The following is a 12467-nucleotide window of genomic DNA, read 5'->3' as shown; positions in this document are numbered from 1 at the left end:
GCAGAGATGGAAGGGGCTGATCATAATATATGGTCTTCATATTGTTATTACATTTTCCATTACATCAATTTTATATTTTGAGTTGATCTGAAAATTGCCATAAATACCCCGATTACATTTTAATAATAACACTAACTGCCTTCTAGGAGAAATTACATTATTCTGTAATATTTCCTACAAAACGAGAGTATTAGAGTATGGTTATCAGTATTTAAATAGAGACGTCATGGTTTTATTTTGCAGTCGCTGGAAGCAGTGAATTCTCTGCCCTGTCAAACCAAACAGAAGGCAGCCTCATGGATCACAGCAGTAAATAAACGGGTATTACATAAACTGGGCTGACGGCTCATTTTGGGGAAGAATTTTGTAAAGCTAGAAATGCTAAAAGCAAACTCCAGGATTACAGATTTAAAAACTCATGGTAGATATCAATCCCCACTTAGACACGCTGGGATTTATGTACCACGCAGCTCTGCAAGGGCATAGCTACAGATCATGAGGTCTCTAGCAAAAGTTTGATGAGGCTCCTTTCCTACATTACTTCTCTCCCCCCTCTTGTAACCTGTGTAGCCACCTCAACCACATGCACACCTCTTCCATAGCAAGTACAGGCACAACTCCACCCTGACAAGTGTGGCCAACATTTCACTCTTGCACATAACAACTACAGTGGGATGCTAAAGTTTGGGCAAACTTATTAATCGTCATGATTTTCCTGTATAAATCGTTGGTTGTTACGATAAAAAATGTCAGTTAAATATATCATACAGGAGACACACACAGTGATATTTGAGAAGTAAAATTAAGTTTATTGGATTTACAGAAAGTGTGCAATAATTGTTTAAACAAAATTGAGCAGGTGCATAAATTTGGGCACTGTTGTCATTTTATTGATTCCAAAACCTTTAGAACTAATTATTGTAACTCAAATTGGCTTGGTAAGCTCAGTGACCCCTGACCTACATACACAGAAGAATCCAATTATGAGAAAGAGTATTTAAGGGGGTCAATTGTAAATTTCCCTCCTCTTTTAATTTTCTCTGAAAAGTAGCAACATGGGGGTCTCAAAACAACTCTCAAATGACCTGAAATCAAAGATTGTTCACCATCATGGTTTAGGGGAAGGATACAGAAAGCTGTCTCAGAGATTTCAGTTGTCTGTTTCAACAGTTATGAACATATTGAGGAAATGGAAGAGCACAGGCTTAGTTCAAGTTAAGGCTCGAAGTGGCAGACCAAGAAAAATCTTGGATAAACAGAAGCAAGAAATGGTGAGAACAGTCAGAGTCAATCCACAGACCAGCACCAAAGAGTTGCTGCAGATGGAGTCACTGTGCATCGTTCAACCATTCGGCGCACTTTACACAAGGAGATACTGTATGCGAGAGTGATGCAGAGGAAGACTTTTTTCCGCCCACAGCACAAACAGAGCCGTTTGAGGTATGCTAAAGCACGTTTGGACAAGCCAGCTTCATTTTTGTGAACTGATGAAACTAAAATTGAGTTATTTGGGCATAACAAGGGGTGTTATGCATGGAGGAAAAAGAAAACAGCGTTCCAAGAAAAACACCTGCTACCTACAGTAAAATATGGTAGTCATGGGCGTCCGCAGAACATTTTCCGGGGGGGGGGGGGCAAAAAGGTGGGGAAGAAGTGGTGCGCCACGCCGAAGATTTTGGGGAGGCAGTGCTACGCGCGCAGAAAAATAGAGGTCATGCTGCGCCGAAAAATGGGTGTGGCCATGGACCAAAAATGGGTGTGGACATGGACCAGAATGTGGGTGTGGCCACGGGTGAAAACAAATTTACATGAATTTAGCAATGTGGGACATTAGATTAGGACAGTGGTGGCGAACCTTTTGGAGGCCGAGTGCCCAAACTGCAACCCAAAAGTCACTTATCTATCGAAAGTGCCAACAGCAATTTAAACTAAATAGAAACGTTTTAACTCATACATGAACATTATGGAAAATCCAAGTTAAAAATAAACTGTGAAGATAAACAATAATTTCATCCATCCTAGGGCCTGTACACACTGCTGCGCTTGCGTTGCGTTTTTAAAAACGCATGCGTTTTTAAAAACGCAAGGTCTTTTGAAAAATAATGAAAATCGTGATGACTTGTACACACTGGTGCGATGCGTTTTTAGAAAAACGCAATCGCAGTGCCTGCTGCGCTTTTTTAACCGCAGCGCATAAAAAACGCATTAAAAACGCATGCGCTTGCGTTTTTGCCTGCGTTTTTCAGAAGTCAGTATCCCAGAAAAATTTATTCTTTTTTTAGTACCTCCCAGTTTTATTTTCGGTTTTAAAAAGCTAAAAAAGTAGGTTTAATGCTATTGTCTCATGATGATGATTCAGCTTTTCCCATAGTCTCGCAGTTAGCAATCATGTGACCCCCAACAAGACAAATTAAGCAATCATGAGGCCTCCAACAAATCATGAGGCCCCCAACAAATCATGAGGCCCCCAACAAGACAAATTCAGCAATCTTGAGCCCCCCAACAAATCATGAGGCCCCCAACAAGACAAATTCAGCAATCATGATGCCCCCAACTAGACAAATTCAGCAATCATGAGGCCCCCACCAACACAAATTCAGCAGTTATGAGGCACATAAATAGACAGCATTTCACATAAATAGGCAGAATGCCCCCTTAATATGGTAGACACCTCTCACCTGGCTTCTCAATTCTCCTCTGCTGGCTGCTGTGCCTGGCAATACTGTTTTTGGCTGGATTAAGGATGATATGTGGGCTGAAAGGCCTTGCGGTGATGCTGTGGCCGGGCTGGCTGGCAGTGGTGCTGTGGCCGGGTTGGCTGGCGGTGATGCTGTGACCTGGCTGACGGTGATGCTGGGCTGTGCTTGGCTAGTTGAAGTAAATGCTGGTCTGACTGGTGGTGATGCTGTGGCCTTTTTGACAGTGATACTGGGCTGGTTGGCTGGTGGTGATGCTGGGCTGGCTGGCCTGGATAGTTTAGGTAGTGACAGGTGTCCCCCAGTTTAGGTAGCGCCAGGAGCCCCCCAGGTTATGAAGTGACAGGCGTCCCCCAGGTTAGTGATAGGCGTCCCCCTGGTTAGTGATAGGCGTCCCCCAGGTTAGTGATAGACGTCCCCCAGGTTAGGAAGTGACAGGGACCCCCATTTAGGTAGTGAGTGATAGGGACCCCCGTTTAGGTAGTGAGTGACAGGGGCCCCCATTTAGGTAGTAAGTGAAAGGGACTTCAGTTAGGTAGTGAGTGACAGGGACCCCCATTTAGGTAGTGAGTGACAGGGACCCTCATTTAGGTAGTGAATGACAGGGACCCCAAGTTAGGTAGTGACAGGGACCCCCATTTAAGTAGTGAGTGACAGGGACCCCCGTTTAGGTAGTGAGTGACAGGGACCCCCAATGGTAGTGAGTGACAGGGACCCCCCATGGTAGTGAGTGACAGGGACCCCTGTTTAAGTGGTGAGTGACAGGGACCCCCATTTAAGTAGTGAGTGACAGGGATCCTCATTTAAGTAGTGAGTGACAGGGACCCCCGTTTAGGTAGTGAGTGACAGGGATCCCCGTTTAGGTAGTGAGTGACAGGGACCCCCAATGGTAGTGAGTGACAGGGACCCACAATGGTAGTGAGTGACAGCTACCCACATTTAGGTAGTGAGTGACAGGGACCCCCAATGGTAGTGAGTGACAAGGACCCACGTTTAGGTAGTGACAGGGACCCCCAATGGTAGTGAGTGACAGGGTCCCCAATGGTAGTGAGTGACAGGGACCCCCAATGGTAGTGAGTGACAGGGACCCCCATTTAGATAGTGAGTGACAGGGACCCCCAATGGTAGTGTGTGACAGGGACCCCCAATGGTAGTGAGTGACAGGGAGCCCCATTTAGATAGTGAGTGACAGGGACCCCCAATGGTAGTGAGTGACAGGGACCCCCAATGGTAGTGAGTGACAGGGACCCCCATTTAGATAGTGAGTGACAGGGACCCCCAATGGTAGTGAGTGACAGAGACCCCCATTTAGATAGTGACAGGGACCCCCAATGGTAGTGACTGACAGGTACCCCCAATGGTAGTAAGTGACAGGGACCCCCATTTAAATAGTGAGTGACAGGGACCCCCAATGGTAGTGAGTGACAGAGACCCCCATGTAGATAGTGACAGGGACCCCCAATGGTAGTGAGTGACAGGAACCCCATTTAGATAGTGAGTGACAGGGACCCCCAATGGTAGTAACAGGAGCCCCCCTCTAGCTGCCGCAACAACCAAGGATTGATACAGAAAAATCGTGACGCTTAACAAATGTTGCCCAAACTTTCGCATCCCACTGGGATTGGCTTACAGTGATGACAGGGCCAGGAGCCAATGAAAATGGCTCCTGCCCGGCTCACAGTGCTCTGCCATCATAGAGACTGCAGGGCAAGCTAATTGCGGCAGGGACAGAGCGGCGTGATTGGCGGTAAATGGCGTGTACGCGCGGTCAATGCAATGTAGAGTCTACGTCCAGTCAGGGGCGCAGCACCACCTGCTGGACAGATTAGTACTAAGTCAGTCCGGATCTGGTTACAGAAAAAAAAAAAAAAAAGTTATATAACTGAAAAGAAAAATATGATACTCTTTTTCTTTGCTATTAATGTTCTATTAATTATCTGTACTACACATACAATTCGTTATATATATTTTTTTTTTGCTTCAGTGTCACTGAAACCTCTGCTTTCTTTCATTTGATCATTTCTCTGCCATATATTAGATACCTAAATAACATTGATTACTAAAACATATTGCCAAATAATATAGCCGGCCAGAACTAAAAGATGTGTATAGTTTGTGTCATGGAGGCTGCCATCTTGCTTCTGCAAATACTGAAAATGACATTACCTACATCTGACACTCTAAACAGTTAATTTATGCTTTTATGTGTCAACATGGGGGAGTGGTGAGTGTAGAAAGTGGCTGCTGCTGACAAGAGATAATCAACAAGAAAGGAAGTGAGGATATCTGAAGAATGAGACATCATAGACACAAACTAAAGGATTGTATATAATTTCCATTACAGGAGAATGTATCGTACAAATGCCTGTTATTTCAGCTAGAAAATCAGTGCCTGTTGGGCATGGGAAGATTGGATAGTGTGAAACAGCGAGGCAGACAATGGAGAATGGAAGATAGATGGGTAGACAGAGAACATTGTTGAGAGGGGTTGAGGAAGGGGGGGGGGGGAGTTGTGTGTATTGTTGTAGGACAGATAAAAGGGGAAAAATATAATGGCGTGAAAAAAAGGCCACACATCATGTTACATTCAATAAAAGGGTTACAGTAACATAAAACTATTCCAAATTAATATTGATAATTTTTTGTTTCTTAAGTTGGTGGAGCCTTGAATCGTTAAAGGGAACCAAGCACCATTTTTCCTGCAGTTTATCCTGGTCTCTAATATCTATAGCAGCTGCTAAGTTTCCCCCTCCCCTTCTAGCTGCCCTTATTAACCAGGGGCAGGTGTGAAGATAGCATGTGTGACTTCTCTAAACTCTTTGAAGCACAATGTACTACCCCCCAACCGATTAAAGTTTTTGTTTGCTTTCTGCTAATGTGTACAATAAATTAATTACATCAGTCCTTATCTGCCTGAAATGTCTGAGGTTGGGCAGGCCCTGCAGAAGTAGGGTAATAAAAGCCTCTGCCTCAGAAATGCCAATTAAAAGTACAAGATGCTACAGCTGGCTGGCTGGTAGAAACAGATCACATGACTCCAAGGGCCCACACCACATAATTGTGGTAACATTAAGAAACAGTACCACAGACTTCTGTAAGACGTGTGAGGGGGTTGTGGGTGATCAAAGAGCACCCTGAGGAGACAAAAAACACAGAGACAATGGGAGCCCTGATGGTGCGGTATGTCACAAAATAGTGAGAGACAGATGTAGGTGGTGGAATAGTACACTCACAAAGGGAGGTTGCAGAAGGGCATCCAATCACTGCAAGCAGGTGGAGATAAAAAAAAAACAACTTCACTCGGATATCCAGAAGGCTGGATAAAGGTCACACTCTAGTAAAAAGAGGCTAGATGGTCCACTGTGTGGTGACACCACAAGGGGCCAACTAGAACACCCCTTCAAAGGAGGGTGTGGATGCTCAAGGGAGTGCCCAGGTGGTGATAACATTTTGTTAAAAACAATAAAATTAAAAAGAGTTGAGCTGGCTTACCTCAAATTAAGACAAAGTCATATAAACAATGAATTTTATCATGCACTTGCAACGCATTTCATGGGTCTAAGTCCACTTCCGCAGGCCAAATCCAGTGCCAGAAAAGTGCAAATAGCTGACATAAGGCACCTTTATGTCAGTTATTTGCACTTGGCCTGAGGAAGTGGGCTTAGACCCACAAAACGTGTTGCCAGTGGATTATGAAATGAATTGTTTGTATGAATTTGTTTTCATTTGAGGTAAGCCACCTCAACTCTTTTTCATTTTGTTTTTAACAAAATGTTATCACCATCTGGGCACCTTTTCCCTCCCTTGTTCCGTAAGACATGCTCCTGCCACACCCCTAGCCATTTTCTTCATATTTTCTTCATATTAACATTTGAAATTAAGAAATATATTAATTGAAACGATGAAAATAAAGTTTGGAGCCAATTAAACACATTTTTAAGTGAGCAAAAAAAAAAAATATATATATATATTTACATACATCTGTACATCAAGGTGGGTACACACATCAGATAAAAGTCTTTGGAAAATGAAAGATCACAGACCAATTTTACAGATCTGCAGATGATTGTCTGTTAAACAAGGTGTGTATGAGATCTGCAGATATAGACTATGAATGCATTTTGCAGGAACTGATCTTTTGCAGTTACTGATCTGTTGCATGCAGGGCCGCCATCAGACATTTTGGGGCCCCTCACACATCATCAGACCTGGGCCCCCCGCTGAACTCCCCCCACACCCCCCCCCCCCCGGATTTGGAATGATGGATGATCGCACAACAACACAAATTTTCACCCTCAGTATAGGTAGGTAGGTAGCAAGGAATAGGTTCCCCCTGTAGAGGGTATCCGGGTATAGTTAACAGCACTATAGCTAGCCAATATTGTTGCCCCCTGTATAGGTAGCTTAGTATAGTTGCCCCTGTCTAGTTAGCTAGTAAAGTTACCCCAGTATAGGTAGTTAGTATAGTTGCCCCAGTATAGGTAGTCTAGTTGACGAAGTATTGGTAGTATAGCTGCCCAATATAGGTAAGCAGTGTCAGTGTCAGTGGGCGGGGAATGACTCACCTGACTTCCATGTTTCTGATACCAGAGCGCTGGGTGCCACAGGTCTTCTCAGCCTTCAATGCTGCGTACTGTACTTCCACTAATCAGGAAGTTCAGTGAGCGGCACTGAAGGCGGAGAAGACCTGTGGCACCCAGCGCTCTGGTATCTGGAATGGTCAAAAACAGCCAGTGACATGACTATGTACTCTGTAAAGTGCTGCAGAAGATGCCAGTGCTATATAAATACCCCTATGTCACCCCTAAATATTGTCTGTAACCTAAACTAATGTCCAGCGCTGCGTAATATATTGGCGCTTTATAAATACAACAAATAAATAAATAAATAATAATAATGTAGTAGGACATTAGACTATGACTATGGTGGGATTAGATTGTGAGCTTCTCTGAGGACAGTCAGTGACATGACTATGTACTCTGTAATGTGCTGCAGAAGATGTCAGTGCTATATAAATACATAATAATAACATGGTAGGACATTAGACTATGACTATGGTGGGATTAGATTGTGAGCTTCTCTGAGGACAGTCAGTGACATCACCATGTACTCTGTAAAGTGCCGCAGGAGATGAGCTATAATACATAATTATAATAACATGGTAGGCCATTAGACTGTGACAATGGTCAGATTAGATTGTGAGCTTCTCTGAGGGACAGTTAAGTGAGATGAAAATATAGTCTGTGCAGCACTGCAAAATATATAAATACTAAATAATAAGAATGCATTATAATATTAGGGCTATAAGGCAATAGCGCTCTTGCCTTACAGTTCTGGGTCCCCGGTTTAAATCACAGCCAGGGCACTATCTGCATAGAGTGTTCTCCTTGTGTCTGTGTGGGTTTCTTCCTGGCACTCAGTTTCCTCACACATTCCAAAAACATACAGATAAGTTAACAGGTTTCCCCCTAAATTGTCCCTAGACTATGATACACTACATGATCCATACACAAACATATGACTATGGTAGGGACTAGATTGTGAGCCCCTCTGACGGACAGTTAAAGGGAAGATCCGTGCTTGTAATAAAAAACAAACTGCACTTATCTGGGGCTTCTTTCAGCTCCTGGCAATCGATCGGTGCCCTCGCCGCAGCTCCTGCGTCTCCTGCGTGTCCAGCGGTGAAGAAGCCGACCTCGCCAGGTCGGCTTCCAGGTCGGCTTCCGTGCGCTCCATGGTGGGGGGTCACGTGGTGTAAGCGATGTCATCTGGTCTCTACTGCACAGGCGCAGCAGTAGGTATGCGCCTGCGCAGTAGAGACCCGATGACGTCCCTACACCATGTGACCCCCCACCGTAGAGCGCACAGAAGCCGACCCGGCGAGGTCGGCTTCTTCACCGCTGGACACTGGGAGACGCAGGAGCTGCGGCGAGGGCACCGATCGATTGCCAGGAGCTGAAAGAAGCCCCAGATAAGTGCAGTTTGTTTTTTATTACAAGCGCGGATCTTCCCTTTAAGTAACAAGATAATATACTATACAGCACTGCGGAAACAGTCAACGCTATATAAATACATGAGAATAATGAGACAGAGATAAGTGAAAAAAACATAGCAGAGAGAAGTCAGGTAGATTGGAGGGACAGTAGAAGATAACAGACAGACCAGGAAAGTGGGAGAGTGTCACAGAAGAGAGGAGGTATTGAAGGAGAGTTGGGAAGAAAATAGGTAGATAGGAAGGGGAGATGTTGGGAAATGGAGGACAGTCAGAGTGAATGAGAGAGACAGACAGGGGAACATGCTGAAGCATAGGGAGGAGAAATACAAGAGGAGGGAGGGAGACAGGGAGATGGGGCATATGGGAGCAGAGACTAGCAGGGCAGTCAGACAGGCACTTTATAGCAATACCTTCTAATCTCCTGTCATCAGAGGGGGGCTCCTCACACAGCTCTCTCTGCTCACATGACAGCCGTGTCTGCTGTGCTCCTGGAATTCCATCCTGTCCCTCTGGCTGGAGCTGGCTCTCTTCTCCTGCTCTGCTGTCCATCAGGGGGGATGCAGGGGGTACAGACTGGCCAGCTTCTAAAGTCAGGGGCCAGCAGCATGGTCTAGCCTGACATCAGGCTTGACTGGCAGTGGGCGTGGCTAGGGGCGTGGCTACACGCAGTAAACACTGCGTCTGTGGCTGAAGAAAGGAGGAGAGGCTTGGAGCAGAGCTTTTCCCTCCTGTCTATTGGCTGGCCAGCTTCAGGGGGCGGAGGGGAGAGACTTGAGTGCCTAGCACGCTGCACTCACATGTAGCATCGCCCTGAAGCTGGCTGCCGCTGCTGACAGGAGGTCGGGTCGGGGCATGAATAAACGCTGGTGTTGCAGCTGCGGGCGGCCGGTGCTCCAGTCCAGTGTAGTTAGAGCAAAGCTACAGAGAAATGGCTACCGATGTCTGCATTTGTGGACATCGGCAGCCATTTTCTTGTAGCCTGCTCTAACTACGGAGCAGAGAAGTAGGGGGAGAGAGACCAGAGCGGGACCCGGGGACACATATAACAGGTGCCGCACGTCAGAGGGGGGCCCGGGCCCCCTGGGAGCTTGGGGCCCATGACTGTAGTGCTGGTTGTACCCCCCTGATGGCGGCCCTGGTTGCATGTGTACAGCATCTTTGTGGGCAGCATCTTGCAAAGATTTCTGTCTGATGGGGAGTTCAGCTCCATAGAATAGACTGTGTAGGTATGGCTCTCATACTACATGGAAGGGGGTAAAATTGGTCTGATGTGTGTACCCACCTTCAGGCATGAAAGAGGGACAATGAAGGAAAAGTAGGGACAGTTAGGAGCTATGCATTTTTAACTCCCTGCTTATCTCTAATAAGTTAGTAAGAATAAATATTTAATGATTAAAATACAATAAAATATTTCAGGGAAAATTGTAAAAATAATAATAATTTCTTGCTATATTTCTACTCCTCTATTTCCACCTATATACTTTTTTTTCTCTGTATTTGTATGTTCTGTGCACTTCCTATTTTTTTCAGTTTACTTTTTATTTGTTAACTTATTCTTTTATTGTTTGGTTCCTTCAGGGCCTGAGCCCACTAACACAGTTGTGTCCGCTTTTCAGTTACACATCAATGTTAGAGATGCTAAAAAGCGGACAGAAGCGGATACCAATGCGTCAGTGGGCTCAGGCCCTTAATGTTTCTGGCTACTTGCAGTCTTCCAGTCTTCAGTTCTTCTGCCATATTGACTGAAGCCTACTGACCACCATTCATCTCAGTAACAAACTGCCACTATAATGATCAGTAGCCTCATCGGCGGTCGTATGAATTTCCTGTTAGGGATTTCAACTGGTACATCATGTGGATCAATTGGAATTTGGGGAAATATAAATAAAGTTCCAGGCAGGAAATCCTATATCTGAGTTGGCTGCCAAGCATTCCTATTGGTCCACTCCAAATTAATTCTGGTCCACAACTGACAAATAGGAAGCTCCACTGAGAAATCAAAATGACTGCCAGTAGGGTATGTACTGATGTATAGGTGTTTATACTACATATGCAGACACATAGTGGCTAGGGATGATCAATGTGATGCAAATTGTTCCAAAATTATGCAAATTTTTATGCAAATATATGCAGCTTGAAAAAGAACCAATCAATTTAAACCTGGGGTTAAATTGATTGGTCCATGTTCATGCTGCATACATTTGAATAACAATTTGCCTAAATTTGCATCAACTTGGCACAATTTGCATATATTTGATCATCCCTTATAGTGGCTTTATACACATTTCTAAACACATATTAGGGAGTGAAATACTGGATTGTTTTGTTTGTGTTAGGTCTGCTTTTCCTCTGATTAATCGAACACTAACCTAACTCAATGGAGTTGATTTATTATGGTGGGAGAAGAATGAAGGACATAAGTGATCCACCAAACATAGTGGGTTTGCAGAAAAATTAAACTTGCCATTGTGCCACATACAGTCAACACCCACAATGAAAACTTTTTTCAAGTAAGTCCAGGATGTCCTGGATTCATTACAGAGGTTTTGCTGTGGATATGTACATGCTACCACAAAATCATAAACACTTATTCACTAACATTTCTTATGCTTTCAAATGACCTAAGTGAGGAATGATGCAAACAACTGTCATTCAATAGGATATACTTTTAAACCCTGTCTCCAGTCAAAGATCATAACGTGATCTAAAATCCTACTAACCAGAGTGTTCAAATATCACCAGTTCAGTAAAATGAGGCATGTGCAGCTAAAAGTCCTGTATTGAAATTATGATCACATTGTGAAAGGCAACAGGGTTTGAGTCTCTTTGGGTGGAGCTGATGCTCAGATTACCTTATCCTACTGCTCAGACAGCAAGGGGAAGCATTGCCCGATTCCTGAGCAGCTGGAGGGAAATGTATCAAGTGTGAAAAGAAAGCCACCCTACTAAATTAAGGCCAAGGGAAGCTATGTGGGATAAGAACTGCACAGCAGTGGTGTCCTAGTCAGTCAGTGATTTGTTCTTGTTACTGCCTCCGTTCATCACTGTTTACAATGTACAAAGATCAGGGCCATTATCCGCAATTTGAAAACCATTAAAGCGGAACTGAGGATCATTTTAAAACAGTTTCACTTACCTAGGGCTTCTGCAAGCCCCCAGCAGCCGTCCTGGATCCATTCTCCCGTCGCCGCTCCGTTTCATTGCTTGACTTTTAAGTCGAGGGCTGTGTAGCCCTGCCAAGCGTATCCTTTCTACGCGTTACCATCTGCAATAGCGCTATTGCGGACTGGAACTTGAAGAAGGATACACGTGGCCAGAGCTGTGCAGGTGCAGTGGCCCGGCGGCAAAACCAAAAGTAGCTGGCGGCGGGAGAACGGAGGATCGTGGCGGACCGGCGTGGGAAAGGACGGCCCCAGGTAAGTGAAACTGTTTGTTTTAAAATGAACTTAAGTTCTGCTTTAAAGTAAACCTGAAGTGAAATTTGTAAGAAAAGTTAGATACCTTAGAAGAGAGAAGCCTCTGGTTAGTCCTGAGACTTTCCACATTGTCTTTGACCGCAGCAATCCACTGCTGGGACCCTCTAAGCTAATCCAATAAGAGCTTGTGAATTTGCTCTCACGGACACATTCTCCTCCATCTATGAGCGAGGCTGTACTGTGTCTGCACAAGTCCTGTTTGTGCGGTAGTAGAGAGGCGCTCACTCACAGATTTTCCTATGTGAAATGAGTGGCTCCATGCTACCTTGCCTGGACTTACGCAGGCGCAGTAGCTACCAA

Source organism: Hyperolius riggenbachi, chromosome 2 (assembly GCF_040937935.1).
Source record: "Hyperolius riggenbachi isolate aHypRig1 chromosome 2, aHypRig1.pri, whole genome shotgun sequence".
Taxonomy (NCBI): domain Eukaryota; kingdom Metazoa; phylum Chordata; class Amphibia; order Anura; family Hyperoliidae; genus Hyperolius; species Hyperolius riggenbachi.
The sequence above is the reverse complement of the archived record's forward strand: the minus strand, read 5'-3'. Positions refer to the sequence as shown.